Raw genomic sequence first — 21959 nt, 5'->3', positions numbered from 1 at the left:
GCATCAGGGAATCTAGAAGCAGCTAAGTTTAGAGCTGGGGTTAGTGCATATCTGAGGCCCCCAGAGAGCAGCACTCAGCACTCAGTTTGTGGAACTGGTGAATGTCTAACTCCTGAATTCCCACAGCTTTTATTGGCGAGTTAGGATATCCTGTAAAATGTGTCAGCAGACCCACCTCTGGAGGTGAGTTGGGAAAATAGATCATTAATAGAAATATGTGGTCATCATTTTCATAGTCAAAAGTGAACATCTTTTGTATATCTACTGTGGCAGAGTACCATGCTATACAAACGGAGAAACGCATTTGAAATCATAACAGCTGCTAATAGTCAATGAGGACTTACTATGCACTAAGAATAACACTAAGCATCCTGTATGGGGAAACTGCTAATTCCCGCAAGAACAGAATCAGATAAATGAGTCCCAAGTGTAGGAAGCATTCATTATTAAGCAGTTCAGAGGATAAAAAGAATCACTGTGGCCAGGAGGTGTCCTGGAGGAGGTAGAACCCGAACTGTGTCTTGAGGATGCAGACAATTTAGGTAAGTTGCCAGGAGTTAGGAAAATCTGTATTAGGGTTATCTAAATGGATAAGAGTAGTGCTTATTCACTCATCACACTCGTCAAGTGGTTTTGCTTACATAAATGTTGTAATGTGTGCCACATTGAACAACTTATTTTCTTCAGCTGATATCAAGTTTTTGAGATCGGTGTTTATTTATTTTATATCTAGTTATCTTCTTTTAAACTTGTGTAATACTCACTTGAATAGACCACAATTTTTCTAGTGCCCAAAATATCTGATGTTTTGCCATTACCAACAATACTGTAATAGACATTCTCCCATGTATATCCATGTATATAAACCCATAAGTAGAATGGGTGGTAAGGCGTTTGTATTTTTAATTTTGCTAGATGCTGCCAGATTGCTTTTCCAAATAGCTATGCTAATTTATAAGCCACAAGCCATGCACATGTGCTCCCATGTCTCCACACATCCCAATACTTGTACTGTTAGAGTTTTTAATCATGTGATGGATGGAAAGTGCTATCTTTGTTTAAGTTATACTTTCTCAGTAACACAAAATAAGATTAAATATCTGTCTAAATATTGATTGACCATCCAGATTCTCACTCATCTCATCTTCAATGTTTCACACAGTGGAGTTTTGCACATAATTGCAAATTAGGAAAGGTTTCCAGCGTTTATAAATAAACCACTGGCCTATTGTGTTTAAGTTACATTTAGAAGACACTGTTTCAGGAGTGGTGTGATTTTTTAAAAATATGCTTTATTTGTATTGTTAAATGAAAGCACAGTGGAATAAGACAGGCGCATCTCTTGGGTTTGGACAGAGAATGCATCATGCTGTGACGGGAGCCTGTGACATGATGTGAGGCTTTTTAGCAGGAAAGGGGACAGGGCTCCACTTTAGACAAGGGAAACACACTTCCAGCTGAGAAACAAAAACCTATAGTTGATTAGGGAGATGATTGATGCCTTTGCACTTGGAAAATGAGATGTAGCAAGAACTAGTCCAGGAAAAGGCCTCATTTTCACTAAAGAAGACTGAGATTCAGGCAGCCCAAACCTGAATGATCTATGGAGAGCAGTTATGCCAAAACCTAGAGTCTGTTTATGCCCCTGGGAGGTTGAGACAAGAGAATCAAGGAAGTAATTTTCATTTCACCACCTAATGATTTTTTCTACAAACACCAGCTGCCTTGTCCTAGCCAATGATATCCATGAATTCATATACTCAATGTGCCTGTTATGTTTGTCCTCACATACAAAGAAATCCAAAACTATTAATTCAATGAATTATCAGTATACAGTCTAAAACTTCTTGTCTTCCATCAGAACGCTTGCTATACTCTGGTAAAAACTGTCATAAAGTGGTTTCAGCCCTTCTCCTAACTTGAATATTGGTTATAGTGCTCCAGACACCTGTTCAAGAGAACAAATTGGATGGCTTCACAAGCCAATTTCTAAAGAAAACTGGACTAGGAGGCAACTGTGTTTAGGAAAAAGCACCCAAATGTTGCAAGCTTTTCTCCTGACCAGAAGACCACAGATGACAGAGAAGTTCAAATGCTGGGCATCATATACTAATGCGCAAAGGATAATGGTCTAAAGTCCTGTGAGCAAAGATGCATTATGCATAATTACACCCCATTCTCTTTCATTTAGTGAACATATCAAAACTCATATGAGTGTGAATGACATCATTATGGGGATCAAAACTGTAATTTATAAAGCATATCATTTGCAAAATTGGTATTTTATTAGTAACAAATCACATGTGATATCTCTCAAATATCACAGCATTATTTGGGGGTAATCACTGCTCTGAATACCCTAAAATCTAACAATTAGGCCAGCTCAGCAAAGAGCAGGCTGCCCCTCTATGGCACATAAAGTGGTTAAAAGGAAGGACTTTTGAGTTAGACTGCCGATTTCTTCACTTCTTAGCAGTGGGAATGAAATTCTAAGAGGCCTTAGGTTCTTTATCTGTAAAATGAAACAACATATACAAAGAAATTGGTAACTGGATATAGTTCACAGTAAGCAATTGGTAAAGTCAAACTGTTATATTGTAGTGATAATTTCACCAGCATCCTCATCTAATAGGGTTGTCATGAGCGCTAGAAGAAACAATGATCACTGATGGAGTTAATATAGTACTTGTTACACAGTGAGGATTAGTAAATATTAAATGCTGTCATGGCTATTACTGATGTGCGGTGATGACTGTTATTACTGTTATTATTGCTTCTTTGTCATAGCAGATTCCTGCCACATTGTTTTTACTAAACTGTGAATGGCTGTGATGTCCTCAAACTATATTGAGGAAAGTTTAAAAAAAAAAAAAGTCAGTTCCATTATTCATATCATCTGTTGCATTGGTTCTCAGAGAGTGATTCCAGCATCAGCATCATCCAAGAATTTGTTAGAAATGCACATTCTCAGGCCCTTCCAAGAACTACTTGACCAGAAACTCTACAAGTGGGGCCCAGCAATCAGTGTTTTAATGAGCTCACCAGGTCATTCTGATGTGCACTGAAGTTTGATAACCACTTGCCTAGTGTAAGGATATTGATACATTTTTAACATCTTTTTGAGATACAATTCACATGTACTTACTAGACTATAACAACCACCCATTTAAAGTGTACAGTGTAGACGGTGGGTCATGAGACTCTTCCCAGAGCAGGTCGTGCTCTACGCTCTTGGAGGAAAGGAATGCTAATATCATGAAGCTTCTGTAAAAATCCAAGGGAACTGGGTTCATAGAGCTTCCATATAGCTGAACGCATGGAGGTTCCTAGAGGGCGGTGCACCCAGGGAGCACATGGAAGCTCAGTATCCCTTCCCTCATACCTCGCCCCACACATCTCTTCATCTGTATTATTTGTAATAACTTTATAATAAACCAGTAAACATATTAAAGGGTACAGTGTTTTACCCTTTTTACAGTAGTTTTAGTATGCTGACAGATTTGTATACCAATCACTACAATAATTTTAGTACCTGTTTGGCACTCCTAAATGAAACCCCATTTCCATTACCAGTGTCTTCCCAAATGCCATCCCCCCAGCCCTTGGGTACCACTAGGTTTGCCTCATCTGGACATTTCATATAAATAGATTTATACAATTTGTGGTCTTTTGTGAATGCTCTCTTTCGTTTAGCATAATATTTTCCAGGTGCATCCATGTTGTCAGACATTTTTAATTCCTCTGTAAAGTTCCCTCTTTGTGAGTATTCTGTGCAGTCATTCCCAGAGCATTAACATTCCGCTAATGAATGATTCCCCACAACAAAACAGGTGCACATGTGCATATGTGTTTGTCTGGGGTGGGGCGATGTGTGATTGTATGTGTACAGGTGGGCTTTAATTTTGTAGTTTCCTTTTTGTAGAGACTACTAAAAAGCTCAGGGCCAATTTTGTGATTCATCTACTTCAAATGTACAACATTCTTTAATAGGCTTTCACTGTGTGTGTGTTTGTGTGTGTGTGTGTTGGCCTCATTCTTAGCTCCATTTTATGACATTACTCTTGCATTTACTGTTTCTTTCTCACTTTTTATTCCTGATATCTTACTGAATTTGATGTATTCAGGTAAACTGCCTTAAATTCTTTTTGGAATAAGGCAGGGTGTAAATACTTAAATAAAAACAAAATCACATAAACTATTCACTATATCCTATACTAAAGACTATTCCTAACTTTACTCTTAGTAACCTTCAATACAAGCTGAAAATACTAAATTTTTTCAAACTGCAAAATATCTGTTTTCTCACATCTGAATTTATGTGTTTTCAAAATGGTGTCTGTTTTCTCAACTATTTGAGAAACTAATGCCATTATATTTATTATATGCTTTAGAGTTTTCAAATCACCTTGACTGTTCTTTTGTTTTTGAAAATAGAAATACAATAGATGTCATCTTTTGTTCAGTTTTGTTTCACAATTTAATTTTATAACATAAATTCACAGAATTTTATAACACCATTAGTTTTATTCGATTTTGTGATAAAGATTTTTTCTATTGAGGAAAATAGACTAGAACAAAAGTGAGAAAAAGACATATTAGAGCTGTCAAGATATATTATTTTTGCCAGAAAATAAAGGGGAAAATGCCTTCCACTTCGCAAGAATGAACCAATTTTATAGCAGCTCCTCTTGAAATAGATTTATTGAAAACTCCTAGTATCTGTAGTCGCCATTAAAAAAAAAAAAACCTTTCATATAACAAAAATCTCATATGCATATGTGCAAGGTACATATTGTTAAGTATTACTTGGTCATAAAGTTAAATGGCAACCGAGACCACTGCGTAGCCCTACCATGGATTCAGCTTGACCACATGAGAAACACATGGTTGACAGACTGTGGAAGCCCACACTCCAACAAGCATTTGATGAGTTTCATCTTTTTTTTCTTCTGTGGTTTGACTACATACATACAATTTTATTGTGTATGTTAATAACGTAAAAGCTGCTAATGTATCGTGTGGTTTCTGAACAGAGAATCGAGCTGACTTTTAATACACTGAATAATAAAAGATGTGATGTTTCAGAAGAAAATAGATTATGTGATTACATATAACTTTGCCTTACAACAGTGTTGTAGCAAGGATTTAGTCTTGAAGGTTGAGTTATTATAGTACATAGACATTGTACATAATTAGAAATTAATTCTAAATCATGGGGCATTTGGGGTTGAAATAAGTCTATTTTCAGAAAATTATATATTTGATATTCATGTAGTCAGTTATAACCTCCCATTATGCAATCCTTAAAGTTAGTTTATAAATTACAATTTCATCACAGAGGTTATGATTTCAGACCATAATGGAAAGTGGAAACTCTGTTGCATTTCTATTTATGGCAAGGTAAAAGAAAGTCACGTTTCTTTGCAGTATGCTTTATTTAGTTTTATCATAAATATGTATATGTGTATTTTGCTATCTTTGCCCACATCCCCTGAATAACAAAAGTATACTAATAACCTTGGCCTAGTGCTAAGATGAAAAGAAGATGAAAAATATCCCATTTTTTAAAAAGCCTTAGGGATTTTAGGATGTCAGCACACTAGTACTAGGGAAAATAAATTTATATGTGTATATTTTTAAAATTTTGAGCTCAATTTTAAATTTAGTAGTTGCCCTTTGAATATCCTTATCTCCAACTAAATGTTAAAATGGTATTAGCATGTTTTGTCAATACGTTTCTGAACACATTTTCTTCTGGAGTTTGAAAAGGAAGCAAAATTTCAATTTCATTTATCACAATCAAGGAAAAAACAAACTAAAAGAGTCTTGGAAGAATCTGGACTTATGTGTGTGGAGGACTAGAAGAGAAAAAGAAGCTTTTTAATTCATTTAGAGTCTGACGAGGTAAAAGCATGTGCGAACTTCCCTCTCTAATTCTCATGGCTTGGGCTCCTGTGCAGGGTAGATAGTATGCGTCTTCAGACAGGCAGGGCATTCTCTTCCCTACAAAGGTAAGCTTTGCATTCAGGCAGATCATCTGGACTATTTCCACCAGCAGTTAAGAAAGAAAGTAGCTACAAGGTAAGTAGTCAGCACTCCTCATAGATATTGACTTCTCCTCTAAGGAAAATGCTCGGCAATCTGATATTTTTGCCACATCCCTGAAAAAAATAAATGTTGAATCAGCATTCTTACATATAAAAGAAGGCTTTTGCATCTTTATCCTTGTAAAGCTTTATGTCCCCATTGGCACCAATAAATCTAAATTAAAGGTTCAGTATTTCAACGTTAGACAAAAATTATACTGAAGTGCCTACAAAAGTGTAGTTAACGTATTTCCCCGTTTCTCTCAGAATATGTACCTGAGGTCTATAGATATGTGTTTCTGTTGGATCAGTGTTGAAAGGCAAACTAGATACCTTCTGATCCAAAACTTTGCAGTATCTTATGTTAAGGAGTGTATTCATCTAATAAAGTTTTTTTTATTTTTTTATTTTAATTTTTGTTTTTTTTTTTGGTGGTAGGGGACGGAGTCTTGCTGGGTCACCCAGGCTGGAGTGCAGTGGCGCAATCTCAACTACAACCTCTGCCTCCCAGGTTCAAGCAATTCTCCTGCCTCAGCCTCCCGAGTAGCTGGGACTACAGCTACGCACCACCACGCCCAGCTAATTTTTGTATTTTTAGGAGAGACGGGGTTTCACCATGTTGGCCAGGATGGTCTTGATCTCTTGAGCTCAGGTGATCTGCCCGCCTTGGGCTCCCAAAGTACTGGGATTACAGGCATGATCCACCATGCCCAGCCTAATGAAGTAATTATTTTTTAATCTGGATATTGTTCTTAACTCTATACCAGTCCTTCAGTTGAGTTTTCTGGTAGGTTTTTCAATTGAAGACTCTGCACCTTGAACCTAATGTGAAAGCTCTGTGATTCTCCCTGGTATGATGGTGTGATGGTGTGGTGCTGTGATGATGGTGTGATGGTATAATAGTGTGATGGCAGGCAAGAATAGACAGACTGGATGCCATAGGATGTTCCCTTTATGCACCTGAACTGATTCCACTGCAAGGAGATATGCTTCTCTGAGCAACAGTGATAATTTATACAGAATTACTAGAGCAAGGTTAGATCTCTGTGTTTGAGGAAATAGTCTAACTAACGCTATCTCAGATAATCACTTTTGTTTGACAAAATGAATTTAGCATACTTGCAAGACTTGTGATCCAAATAAAGTAACTGAAATTGAAAAGTAAATTGGAATGAATTTTTTCATATTACTTTTACTTGCTTTGGAGACCAAAGTTACAGATATATATATATATATGTGTGTGTGTGCGTGTGTATGTATATATGTACATATATACATTTATATATAACATTTTATATTTTATATATTTATCATGCTATTCATTGTATTTAGTACATAAAATATATAAAAATTATTTAAATGCTTTTTGCTTAAATCTAATTTGATCACGTTTATAAACCTCATTTTCATTCAAATGACCCAATTGTTGTGACTCCTGAGATATATGTGTATTCGTATGCTATCTTTTCAGCCACTAAATTTAATATTAATTTTAAAATTCCAACATTTGTGTATCTCATTAAAATAAATTGAGAAAAGAATAAGTATAAATTAATTTTTCCCAAATATGTCAGACTATATACTTTGCTTTTTATTGTCATGGGGTAGTGAAACATCACAAGTTTTTGGTAACAGAATAAAATGTTTATTTACACATTAATTGTTATTCTCTTAAAAGTCAATTTTCAAACTCCTTCCATTTCTATGTACCCATACCTTTTTTTTGCTAATGGTATTTTAAGACTGCAGCATTTGGAAAGGACCTTAGAGATTACCTAGTGACCCTGCCAAGTAAGGCAGGGATTCTTTTTACAACATCCCTGACAGATTGTCAGCTAACCTTTACTTGCACATGTACAATAGCAGGGAGTTTGTCACTTTGGGTATCAACCCATTCCATTTTTGGACAGCTATGTGATTTATAAAACTTATCTTCTTGTTAAGCTGAAATCTGTTACCCCATGACTTCCGATTATTGATCCATTCACCTGCCTGGATCAACCATCACCTTCCTTAGGTCAGCCTGTCAAATATTGGAATATGGTTTCTGTGTTCTGCTTAATTTTTAAAATCCCTTTAAGATGTGAAAGTCGGTCCAAGTTCTGCTCTTCCTGAAAGATATTGCCATCATTTCTCAATGCAGTCTGCATTTTAATACTCTTTATAAGTAATTACGAGCAAGATCAATTACTATGTTCTAAATTTAATGTGAAGAACACAGAGTAAAATAAGACAAAGGTCTGCCTGTTTTCCCTTTTTTCTTCCAGTTGTATAGTGCTTACTAAGTAGCAAGCACTTTTCTAACTACTTTACAGATATTAATTGCTCTAATTCTAATGGCTGGGGCCCCATGGCCGGGGTAGATGGTATGGCCTCCAGACAGGCAGGGTGTTATCTGTTAATTAAATCTTCTAACTTGTGGATTAATTCTATGGATTTTTAACCTATGGATTAAGTCTTAAAGAAACAGCCACAGAGGGGTTAAATGACATGCAAAAGGCCTTACAGCTAAGATGTGGTGGAACCAGGCCCTTTTACTCTGAGTCCTAGCTTCCAAGAGCCTTGGCTGATAAATTACATTCATCTCTTCATTCCTGTATCCATAAAATGCATCACCTTTTTAAAGGAACTTTGCCTCACTATGTAATAAATTTAAAACTGTAGTCCTTTGTGTTATATATTGTCATCTAGCAAGGTTTTTCCTCAGTTGTTCTGGGGTACTTGATATTGTACAATGAAATATAAATGAATACATTTTTATTCTAATTGGCTCTAGCCATCAAGTAAGTACGGTGGCCTAAATGAGCATTATATATTTCCTGTGCTTTAAGAAATGCAACTGAGTTTTTTGGTAGGATATACTTATACCCCATGATAGCAAATTAATAAATGATTTCGGGCTCTGCAACCAAACACTTATATAAATAAGTAAATAAACTTTTAAAGTAGAAATCCCATGGGGCAGTTTATTTGTGCAGGGTGAGATTCCTGCACTGTAAAATCATGAAAGGTGCAAAACCAAAAATCAGTCACGTGTATATAGCAAGCAGCCATTCTATAACTAATTTGTGGTTAATTCTTGAGTTAAGCCAGACCACAAAATCTTGACTAAGTTTGAAAATTGATGAGGTAGGCAATTTAACTTTGTTCAAATTCACTTGACCTTCCCACTGACTGAGTAGCACAATGCTCTCAAAGGGAACAGAATACCAGTAAATATTTGCAGTTACCCAGAACCAGCTTGTCTTCAAGAAGATCCACCCAGAGTACAGAATTGGAAAATAAACTGGCAAATCAGTCCCCTGAACTAGCTATATGTTATGCCATTGGTAAAATGTAGTCATGTCTCAAGGGTCTACCTACTGCCCCAAAATGCTTTAGAGCCTATATAGGCTGACCTTGGTTGATTTAGTTGACTAGGCGTTGCTTCTTCCAAAAATATGTTATTTTATTCTGGGTTATTATTCCACTATGTCAGACTCCATATACCATAAAGAGTATATGGTTCTGGACACTCTCTTATATCAAACAAGTAAGCAATTTTTGAGTGCATATTATTTACCAAGCACAATGCTTTGCATTGAAGATGCGTATATGAGTACGTCGTGTTCCTTCTCATGAAAAACCTCAAAATCTGAAAGAGAATCACATACAGATACATAATGATAAATTAAGTATTTTAGGGTATTAAGTACAAACTCCTTAATGGAAACAGAATTTCTGCTTTTGGAAACAGAAATAAGGGAACAATTAAGCAAGTAGGAGGGGTAAGAAAAGTATGGGGCACTGGCAGGGGCTACAGGGAGAAAGTGAACTTTAAGCTGGTATTATTACTGGATAGATAAGAAAGAACACCCTCCACCCACAGGAGACACTGATGATTCTCATTTTTAAAAAGTTATTGCTTACTCTAGAAATGTCACCATGTTTTGCTAGATGCCTATGATTGGGATGTATTGACAATAAATATTAAAAGTCAATTACTTTATCAAGTTATGTTCTCTGACAAAGTAATGACCTTAAGAAAAACTAGAAAAGTGACTAAGTATCCAGGTTTATAAGCCCTTATCTCCCTCCACCAACACATTGATTTGGTTTTTAGGTGATTTCTAACCTGCCTGCACTTTTCTGCTTTATAGTTTATCAGACAGCGGCAGGCAAGACTATATTTGGGTGAGAAATCTGTGAAACAGAAACATAATCGTTCCCATTAGTTTCAATTTTAGTTGTGTCCACCTCTCAGTTGTAAACACCATCGCTGCTCAACCCAATCTCAATCCTTTCTTCTTAGAAATAGGGAAAACTGTATTAGAACTAGACATCTTACAACAGATAAGTTGAATTTTGTCCAAGAATTCTCAATAGATTTTTAACATTGGATTAAAATTGGCAGTGACATTTAAAATATTACTTCTGAAAAGTAGAATTTTTAGTTTGCTATTTTGTTTTTAAAAGTCTTGAACCCTTCCCATTTCTGAGTATTTCATTCGTAAGTGTTGAATGGTATATGAGAGTGGTATATGAATTCCGCAGTGCCTTAAATGGAATACTGAACTGGAGAGTGTGTGGTCTCTTGTGCTACTGTATGCTTTTGGAATAGACAACAGAGTGAACCTGGAATTGCTTCTCAAAGTTGCTTTCGGGGAAAAAGAAAAAATCAAGCACAATCTGAGAAATAATGGCATAGTAATATTGTGCTATGTATTTTAAAACCATTTTTGAAAATGAGGGGTTGTTTTTATTTGAGTGAGTCCAAGACACCAGAATTAGTCCTCAGTTTCAAGGCTTCTTAATAATATGATCTGATGAAAATGTCAAATCAGTATAAAATATCAAATAATGATTACCCTCAATTTAAATATTGTGATCATAAGCTCCTGAAATTTACTAAGATATAGTGCATTTATTTATGGAGTAACTAGGATATGCATGGCCCAAATACAGGATACTACTTGTTAGAACGGCACTTAGTTCCGTTAGAGGACCTTGACTTGTATTTTTATATATGATTCTTTAGTATATGGCACATTAGGTAGATAAAATATGTTCTTTGCCCTAAACTAACTCCAGTCTAGTAGGGTAGGAAAGAAATACAAAATGGAGAAAATGCAGGGCTGCATGCTGTGAATGCCATCTGGTTGAATCCAGAAAGTGCAATACATGCTCACAGGAGGAAGCTGACACCCTATGATGCTGTCTTTGCCTGGAGTGTTTCAGTTGGGTCTTAAGGAATAGTAGATATTGAGATATAGATATAAAATTTTTGCTAAATTGTGGGCACTGTAGATTCTAGAAATATTTAATAAGCAGAATGGGCAATACACAAAGCGGTAATGGATATGCAGAAAGTTTTAAGGAGTAAAAAGGCAAATTTTGATATAATTTTAGCATGAATAGTTCAAGGAAATAGAATATTACCAGCCCTGGATTTTGTGCCTTCATTGTTTGCCTGTGAATATGTGAGATTATCCATAATCTTTATACCCAGGCAAATTAGAAAGAGGCTAAACTATTTCTTGTTTAGCCTATAGGTCTTTGTTAATGTTCATGCCAATACCAGCTGACCTCTTAATTTCAAGTCCAACACTGGGAGTGTATATGTCAAACTACGTTTTAAAATAGCCACCTGGGCTTTATCTTTTTTGAATCATAAGTAGAAATAGATAAATTCAGCTACTTGCTTGAATGAAGGTTTGCTTTATTCTTTTTTTTTTTTTTTTACTTTTTTATTTTATTATTTTTTTATTTTAAGTTCTAGGGTTCCATGCGCACAATGTGCAGGTTTGTTACATATGTATACATGTGCCAGGTTGGTGTGCTGCACCCATTAACTCGCCATTTACATTAGGTGTATCTCCTAATGCTATCCCTCCCCCCTCCCCCCTCCCCACAACAGGATCCAGTGTATGATGCTCCCCTTCCTGTGTCAAAGTGATCTCATTGTTCAATTCCCATCTATGAGTGAGAACATGCGGTATTTGGTTTTCTGTTCTTGTGACAGTTTGCTGAGAATGATGGTTTCCAGCTGCATCCATGTCCCTACAAAGGACACGAACTCATCGTTTTTTATGGCTGCATGGTATTCCATGGTGTATATGTGCCACATTTTCTTAATCCAGTCTGTCACTGATGGACATTTGGGTTGATTCCAAGTCTTTGCTATTATGAATAGTGCTGCAATAAACATATGAGTGCATGTATCTTTATAGCAGCATGACTTATAATACTTTGGGTATATCCGCAGTAATAGGATGGCTAGGTCGAATGGTATCTCTAGTTCTAGATCCTTGAGGAATTGCCACACTGTTTTCCACAATGGTTGAACTAGCTTACAGTACCACCAACAGTCTGAAACTGAAAGTGTTCCTATTTCTCCACATCCTCTCCAACACCTGTTGTTTCCTGATTTTTTAATGATTGCCATTCTAACTGGTGTGAGATGGTATCTCATTGTGGTTTTGATTTGCATTTCTCTGATGGCGAGTGATGATGAGCATTGTTTCGTGTGTCTGTTGGCTGTATGAATGTCTTCTTTTGAGAAATGTCTGTTCATATCCTTTGCCCACTTTTTGATGGGGTTGTTTGTTTTCTTCTTGTAAATTTGATTGAGTTCTTTATAGGTTCTGGATATTAGCCCTTTGTCAGATGAGTAGATTGCAAAAATTTTCTCCCACTCTGTAGGTTTCCTGTACACTCTGATGGTAGTTTCTTTTGCTGTGCAGAAGCTCTTTAGTTTAATGAGATCCCATTTGTCAATTTTGGCTTTTGTTGCCGTTGCTTTTGGTGTTTTAGACATGAAGTCCTTGCCCATGCCTATGTCCTGAATGGTATTACCTAGGTTTTCTTCTAGGGTTTTTATGGTTTTACGTCTAACATTTAAGTCTCTAATCCATCTTGAATTAATTTTCGTATAAGGAGTAAGGAAAGGATCCAGTTTCAGCTTTCTATTTATGGCTAGCCAATTTTCCCAGTATGATTCATTAAATAGGGAATCATTTCCCCCTTTCTTGCTTTTGTAAGGTTTGTCAAAGATCAGATGGCTGTCGATGTGGGGCATTATTTCTGAGGGCTCTGTTCTGTCCCATTTGTCTATATCTCTGTTTTGGTACCAGTACTGTGCTGTTTTGGTTACTGTAGCCTTGTAGTATAGTTTGAAGTCAGGTAGCGTAATGCCTCCAGCTTTGTTCTTTTGGGTGAGGATTGTCTCGGCAATGCGGGGTCTTTTTTGGTTCCATATGAACTTTAAAGCAGTTTTTTCCAATTCTGTGAAGAAATTCTTGGTCGCTTAATGGGGATGGCATTGAATCTATAAATTACCTTGGGCAGTATGACCATTTTCACAATATTGATTCTTCCTATCCATGAGCATGGCAGGTTCTTCCATTTGTTTGTGTCCTGTTTCATTTCACTGAGCAGTGGTTTGTAGTTCTCCTTTATATCCCTTGTAAGTTGGATTCCTAGGTATTTTATTCTCTTTGAAGCTATTGTGAATGGGAGTTCATTCATGATTTGGCTCTCTGTTTGTCTGTTACTGGAGTATAAGAATGCTTGTGATTTTTGCACATTAATTTTGTATCCTGAGACTTTGCTGAAGTTGCTTATCAGCTTAAGGAGATTTTGGGCTGAGACAATAGGGTTTTCTAAATATACAATCATGTCATCTGCAAACAGGGACAATTTGACTTCTTTTCCTAACAGAATACCCTTGATTTCTTTCTCTTGCCTGATTGCCCTAGCCAGAACTTCCAACACTATGTTGAATAGGAGTGGTGAGAGAGGGCATCTCTGTCTTGTGCCAGTTTTCAAAGGGAATGCTTCCAGTTTTTGCCCATTCAGTATGATATTGGCTGTGGGTTTGTCATAAATAGCTCTTATTATTTTGAGATACGTTCCATCAATACTGAATTTATTGAGAGTTTTTAGCGTGAAGGGCTGTTGAATTTTGTCAAAGGTCTTTTCTACATCTATTGAGATAATCATGTGGTTTTTGTCTTTGGTTCTGTTTATGTGTTGGATTACATTTATTGATTTGTGTATGTTGAACCAGCCTTGTATCCCAGGGATGAAGCCCACTTGATCATGGTGGATAAGCTTTTTGATGTGCTGCTGGATTCGGTTTGCCAGTATTTTATTGAGGATTTTTGCATTGATGTTCATCAGGGATATTGGTCTAAAATTCTCTTTTTTTGTTGTGTCTCTATCAGACTTTGGTATCAGGATGATGTTGGCCTCATAAAATGAGTTAGGGAGGATTCCCTCTTTTTCTATTGATTGGAATAGTTTCAGAAGGAATGGTACCAACTCCTCCTTGTGCATCTGGTAGAATTTGGCTGTGAATCTGTCTGGTCCTGCACTATTTTTTGTTGGTAGGCTATTAATTATTGCCTCAATTTCAGAGTCTGCTAACAGTCTATTCAGGGATTCAACTTCTTCCTGGTTTAGTCTTGGGGGAGTGTAAGTGTCCAGGAAATTATCTATTTCTTCTAGGTTTTCTAGTTTATTTGCATAGAGGTGTTTATAGTATTCTCTGATGGTAGTTTGTATTTCTGTGGGGTCGGTGGTGATATCCCCTTTATCATTTTTTATTGTGTCTATTTGATTCTTCTCTCTTTTCTTCTTTATTAGAGTCTTTCAATTTTGTTGATCTTTTCAAAAAACCAGCTCCTGGATTCATTGATTTTTTGGAGGGTTTTTCGTGTCTCTATCTCCTTCAGTTCTGCTCTGATCTTAGTTATTTCTTGCATGCTGCTAGCTTTTGAATGTGTTTGCTCTTGTTTCTCTGGTTCTTTTAATTGTGATGTTAGGGTGTCAATTTTAGATCTTTCCTGCTTTCTCTTGTGGGCATTTAGTGCTATAAATTTCCCTCTACACACTGCTTTAAGTGTGTCCCAGAGATTCTGGTATGTTGTATCTGTGTTCTCATTGCTTTCAAAGAACATCTTTATTTCTGCCTTCATTTCGTTATGTACCCAGTAGTCATTCAGGAGCAGGTTGTTCAGTTTCCATGTAGTTGAGTGGTTTTGATTGAGTTTCTTAGTCCTGAGTTCTAGTTTAATTGCACTGTGGTCTGAGAGACAGTGTGTTATAATTTCTGTTCTTTTACATTTGCTGAGGAGTGCTTTACTTCCAACTATGTGGTCAATTTTGGAATAAGTGTGATGTGGTGCTGAGAAGAATGTATATTCTGTTGATTTGGGGTGGAGAGTTCTGTAGATGTCTATTAGGTCCACTTGGTGCAGAGTTGAATTCAATTCCTGGATATCCGTGTTAACTTTCTGTCTCGTTGATCTGTCTGATGTTGACAGTGGGGTGTTAAAGTCTCCCATTATTATTGTATAGGAGTCTAAGTCTCTTTGTAAGTCTCTAAGGACCTGCTTTATGAATCTGGGTGCTCCTGTATTGGGTGCATATATATTTAGGATAGTTAGCTCTTCCTGATGAATTGATCCCTTTACCATTATGTAATGGCCTTCTTTGTCTCTTTTGATCTTTGATGGCTTAAAGTCTGTTTTATCAGAGACTAGGATTGCAACCCCTGCTTTTTTTTTTTTTTTTTTTTTTTTTCCATTTGCTTGGTAGTTCTTCCTCCATCCCTTTATTTTGAGCCTATGTGTGTCTCTGCATGTGAGATGGGTCTCCTGAATACAGCAAACTGATGGGTCTTGACTCTTTAACCAATTTGCCCGTCTGTGTCTTTTAATTGGACCATTTAGTCCATTTACATTTAAGGTTAATATTGTTATGTGTGAACTTGATCCTGTCATTATGATATTAGCTGGTTATTTTGCTCGTTAGTTGATGCAGTTTCTTCCTAGCATCGATAGACTTTACATTTTGACATGTTTTTGCAATGGCTGGTACCTGTTGTTCCTTTCCATGTTTAGTGCTTCCTTCAGGGTCTCTTGTAGGGCAGGCCTGCTGGTGACAAAATCTCTAAGCATTTGCTTGTCTATAAAGGTTTTTATTTCTCCTTCACTCATGAAACTTAATTTGGCTGGATATGAAATTCTGGGTTTAAAATTCTTTCTTTAAGAATGTTGAATATTGGCCCCCACTCTCTTCTGGCTTGGAGAGTTTCTGCCGAGAGATCTGCTGTTAGTCTGATGGGCTTCCCTTTGTGTGTAACCCGACCTTTATCTCTGGCTCCCCTTAGCATTTTTTCCTTCATTTCAACTTTGGTGAATCTGACAATTATGTGTCTTGGAGCGGCTCTTCTCGAGGAGTATCTTTGTGGCATTCTCTGTATTTCCTGAATTTGAATGTTGGCCTGCCTTACTAGATTGGGGAAGTTCTCCTGGATGACATCCTGCAGAGTGTTTTCCAACTTGGTTCCATTTTCCCCGTCATTTTCAGGCACACCAATCAGACGTAGATTTGGTCTTTTCACATAATCCCATACTTCTTAGAGGCTTTGTTCATTTCTTTTTACTCTTTTTTCTCCACACTTCTCTTCTCACTTCATTTCATCCATTTGATCTTCAATCACTGATACTCTTTCTTCCAGTTGATCGAGTCGGTTACTGAAGCTTGTGCATTTGTCACGTAGTTCTCGTGTTATGGTTTTCATCTCTATCAGTTCTTTTAACGTCTCTGCATTGATTATTCTGGTTATCCATTCATCCATTCTTTTTTCAAGGTTTTTAGTTTCTTTGCCCTGGTTACGTAGTTCTCCTTTAGTTCTGAGAAGTTTGATCAACTGAAGCCTTCTTCTCTCAACTCCTCAAAGTCATTTTCTGTCCAGCTTTGTTCCATTGCTGGTGATGAGCTGCGTTCCTTTGGAGGGAGAGATGTGCTCTGATTTTTAGAATTTCCAGCTTTTCTGCACTGCTTTTTCCCCATCTTTGTGGTTTTATCTGTCTTTGGTCTTTGATGATGGTGGTATACTGATGGGGTTTTGGTGTGGGTGTCCTTTCTGTTTATTAGTTTTCCTTCTAACAGGACCCTCAGCTGTAGGTCTGTTGGGGTTTGCTTGAGGTTCACTCCAAACCGTTTGCCTGGGTATCAGCAGCGGAGGCTGCAGAAGATAGAATATTGCTGAACAGCAAGTGTTGCTGTCTGATTCTTGCTCTGGAAGCTTCATCTCAGGGGTGTACCCTGCCGTGTGAGGTGTGAGGTGTAGGTCTGCACATAGTAGGGGATGTCTCCTAGTTAGGTTACTCAGGGATTAGGGACCCACTTGAACAGGCAGTCTGTCCATTCTCAGATCTCAACCTCCGTGCTGGGAGATCCACTTCTCTCTTCAAAGCTATCAGACAGGGGCTTTTACCTCTACCGAGGTTTCTGCTGCTTTTTGTTTAGCTATGCCCTGTCCCCAGAGGAGGAGTTTACAGAGGCAGGCAGGCCTCCTTGGGCTGCGGTGGGTTTCACCCAGTTCGAGCTTCCTGGTGGCTTTGTTTACCTACTTAAGCCTCAGCAATGGTGGGCACCCCTCCCCCAGCCTTGCTGCAGCCTTGCAGTTAGATCTCAGACTGCTGTGCTAGCAATGACGGAGACTCCATGGGTGTGGGACCCTCCAGTCCAGGTGTGGGGTATAATCTCCTGGCGTGCCATTTGCTAAGACCCTTGGTAAAGCACAGTATTAGGGTGGGAGTTACCTGATTTTCCAGGTGTTGTGTGTCTCAGTTTCCTTTGGCTAGGAAAAGGGATTCCCTTCCCCCTTGCGCTTACCAGGTGAGGTGACGGCTCACTCTGCTTCAGCTCTCGCTGGTCGGGCTGCACCAGCTGACCAGCACCGATTGTCCAGCACTCCCCAGTGAGATGAACCTGGTACCTCAGTTGAAAATGCAGAAATCACCCGTCTTCTGTGTCACTCACGCTGGGAGCTGGAACCTGGAGCTGTTCCTATTTGGCCATCTTGGGCGCACCCCTAGGTTTGCTTTATTTTCACATTCCATCACTAACCAATACTGAGGAGGAAGAATAACAAAAACTATGTTAAGAGGCAGCTGATAAAGAACTTGATTATAGGTTACGTTTCTGTAACTTTAGAGTGAAATAAACAGATAAAATCCTGCAGAAAGGAAAGGCTTATGAGTGATTTTTAACATCCTATTAAAATAGAATATGTATTGTTACAAAAGACCATATGAAATGTCCTATGCTATGTTTCCTAATTTTTTATTTGTGTGATGAGATATTTATATATTCCCATCTTTTCCCAATGTAATTACTTCAATGGTGCCTGTCTTTCTGGAATATGAGTACGCTGTAATCACAAACAGTACCATACTCTAAAATTTAAAAGAAAACATATCTCCTTAGCATTTAGCACAAATGACCTCTCAACCATGTGTGGATCGCAGATGAAGGGTCAAAACTCTCTGATCAGAGCCTTCAGGGTTCCCAAGTAACCATAACAAGAGACAAGGTATATTTGAGTTGTAAAATGCAGCTCAAAGTTGGTGTCTCCTTAATTTACTCTTGTCACCAGTATTGTTCAGATTCCCAAAGGCCACTAGAAGACAGTAGACCTCCAAGTTAATGAATGTACCCTGTTATCATCATGGACATCAAGTATTAATGTTACCAACACTTTGCAGATTTAGATTTTTCCATTTTAGCACTTGAGGCTGTTCATTTCCTTGTAAAATATGTGTGTGTTTTCAGGCTTAGCTGCTTCCAGATATTTTTGGCACTTTGTTACCAACCAAAACATCTGAGAAGTAGCTTCTTTCCGGGGCCTGAATCTTACGCTGTTCTGGGAATCAAAAGTCCTTGAGGTTGACTTTCTTCATGTTCCTATCACTTACTTCATTAGTGAGATTAAATGTTTCCAGGTACCACAACACCTTCCTATATTTGTATAGCCTCTGTTGCATAAATCAGTGTGCCTAATTCCCTAATCAAAGGTTTCCCTGAAGTTTTAACATTCAGAAAAGGGAGACAACTGAATATTTTATCTTCTATAGCTTGAATTCCTTTTAAAGTCAGATTTACTTAAGGTAGCAATGTTTAGAGAGTTCAAGCCTCTCACATAAAATAAAATATTTCAGACTCAGCCTATTTAAATACTAACTTCTTTTTTTGCTGTCTTGGTTTGGTTAAAGCAGGGGTTCCCAACCCCCTGTTATCAGGTCTATGGCTTGTTAAGAACCAGATTGCACAGCAGGAGGTGAGTGGTGGGTGAGCCAGCAAAGCTTCATCTGTATTTACAGCCACCATCTGAGCTCTGCCTCCCATCAGATCAGCACAGACATTAGATTCTCATAGGAATTCAAACCCTATTATGAACTGCACATGCGAGGGATCTAGACTGTGAGCTCCTTATGAAAATCTAATGCCTGATGATCTGTCGCTGTCTCCCATCACCCCCAGATGTGACCATCTAGTTGCAGGAAAACAAGCTCAGGGCTGCCACTGATTCTACATTATGGTGAGTTGTATAATTATTTTAGTATATATTACAATGTAATAATAGAAATAAAGTACACAATAAATGTAATACACTTGAATCATCCCTAAACCATCGCCCCCATCCCAGGTCAGTGGAAAAATGGTCTTCCATGAAACCAGTTCCTGGTGCCAAAAAGTTTGGGGACTGCTGTGTTAAAGGATCCTTTTAATATTCCATGAAAACAATTTTCTGCAGAAAAAGAAACATTTAGAAAAATAAGATTATACAATGTTGAACAAATGCTATTTAAAACACTTAAGTTTTAACCACTTTATGATTACTTATCCTGATGAGCTAGGATATGACATAGCTATCAAAGTCCTTTGAGTTAACTCAAACATCAGCTTAATTTCATTTTTGTAGTATTTTTAAGAATTTAATGAAAATTATCTAATTTTAAAGTGCATATAAGAATCAGATAAACAATAGGAAATAACTTTCTTATTTGACAATGATCTGCTTTACTTTATGAATTGGGGATAGATGATTATATTTACCATAGCCTATTCTGCATAATATGTTCGAAGTCCATCTGTGCCTCAGATTCATGTGAATCACTATAAATGACAAGGATGAGTGCAGTGTTTCATCTCTTTTTAGGTGGTACTGTTTAGAAGTCAGTGATTATCAGTATTAACAGTGGCTTATTTAACCATCAAACCTTAATGTACCACACTGTTGAAAAAGGCATTCTTGGTTGTTTTCTCCATGCCAATCAATTCCATAGTTAGCATTACTTTGGAATTATAAATGCACAAAGTAGGTCCCCCAAAAAATGATTAAAATAGTGAGTTAACATCAAGAATCTTAAAGTTTCAAACTAGTAAGTGGAGTCTAACATACACACAGACACACACACACACATGCATATACACATGTACATACCTGGCCACTCTTATCTCTTAGTAGGCAATCTTTAGTGAGTGATTATAGTTGAAATTGACTGATTTTAAAGCAGCCACACAAGTTGAGTGGAACATATCATTTTGAATAAGTTAACACAGATATAGAGACCTTCATCTATTCTGCTCTTACAGACACTACATAATAAAGATTAACTGCCCCTTACGTGTATTGTTATCTCCATCTCCCAAATACTCAATGCCCAACAATGCCATTAGCTGTCAGTGGATGTATTTAAGCATGATATAGGAATCTTTTGTGACTATCCAGTCTCCTACAATCACAGCACTAGTCTTAGCAATTGATTGGAAAATATTAAAATAAGTGTTGTAGATCCACAGTCCAGTCAATCAGATACCCACAATTAAGTCAGTTCACAAGAATAAAAAAATGGGACCCTCTGGACTATCTTTGGAATTATCTCACTTTTATATTATTTTGTGTGCGTGTGTGTGTGTGTGTGTGTGTGCGTGTGTGTGTGTGTGTGGTGAACTATCTGAAACGCTGTTTTCAGCTCCAATGACAATCATTCTCCCTATCACCATGAAGCATCTTTTTCTAACCAGCACAATAAGGATAACGAAACCCATTTCAGTCTCAATTTAAGTTTAATTCCCAGGTGGAACTTGAAATGAAGCTGTAATGAACTTGAACTTGCAGCAGTGATTTTCTCATACATGCATATAAAAGTGTTCAGATACAGTAGTGGTGTTTCCAGATGCTAATGTCACTCACTTCTTCAGAAACAGGTTAAAAAAAAAAGAGGAAAACATAGGGTGTTGTGGTTGGGCATATTGTTGCATTCAGCATGGGGCAGCCAGCCAGGTTCTATTTTACTTTATACTTAATAGAGGTTAACAGAGTAGCATACAGCATGATCACATAATTTTTCAAATGACCTGTATAAAAATATTTCCTTCAGAAGTTTCCAAGTTAATGTATAAAACAGCAGTGTTATCCAAATAAAATACATGAAGGTGAGGGTTGATTAGAATTATAAAATAAGAAACAGAGTAGATCTCCTCAGTGTCCTAAGAATTGCCTAAAACCATTTGGGCTTTTAAGAAAACAAACTCATTCCTTTAGCTGTCCTATTTTATTCTAAAACACTAAGTTATATTTTGTGAGCAAGAATAATATATTCAAGTGCGAACAGATTAGGTCTCAAGTGGATTAGAGAATGGTCGCTGGAGTCTATGTTACCAATAAAAATCAGCCCAAGAAATCAAGGAAGACCTGAATTAGGGTTCTTATTGTAACATTCTTGCTCTCTGGTAGAGGTTAGCAATTAGCACCTTACTACCCTCCCACAATTTTCTAGGTCTAGGTTATCGTTCATGGTTTCTTGGACAAAAATTGGGAGATTCAGGTTAATTTTGAGTGAAACACTCCAGCATATCTACAGTATTTTCTGAGAAGGTGGGCCATGACTACAGGTACAATTTTAACTTTTCTCTATGTGGAAACGTAGTAGCCATCCTTGGGAACTAGAACATAAGTCAGGACAACAATTTTTCCCAGCAAAACAATGACACTGGCACCAATATCACCAGTGTTTATAAAATACATGTTTCTTT

General features: G+C 37.3%; 1 protein-coding gene across 7 annotated transcripts in view; it reads left to right on the top strand.

Annotated features, from left to right (window-relative positions):
• The window catches only part of INPP4B (inositol polyphosphate-4-phosphatase type II B), an 822790-nt gene that overhangs the window by 773194 nt on the left and 27637 nt on the right, over positions 1 to 21959 (top strand). The gene's annotated exons all lie outside the window — the stretch shown is intronic.

This window comes from Macaca fascicularis, chromosome 5 (assembly GCF_037993035.2).
Source record: "Macaca fascicularis isolate 582-1 chromosome 5, T2T-MFA8v1.1".
In the NCBI taxonomy this organism is placed as follows: Eukaryota; Metazoa; Chordata; class Mammalia; order Primates; family Cercopithecidae; genus Macaca; species Macaca fascicularis.
Note: the sequence above shows the minus strand (reverse complement) of the source record. Positions and strands in the feature narration are given on the sequence as shown.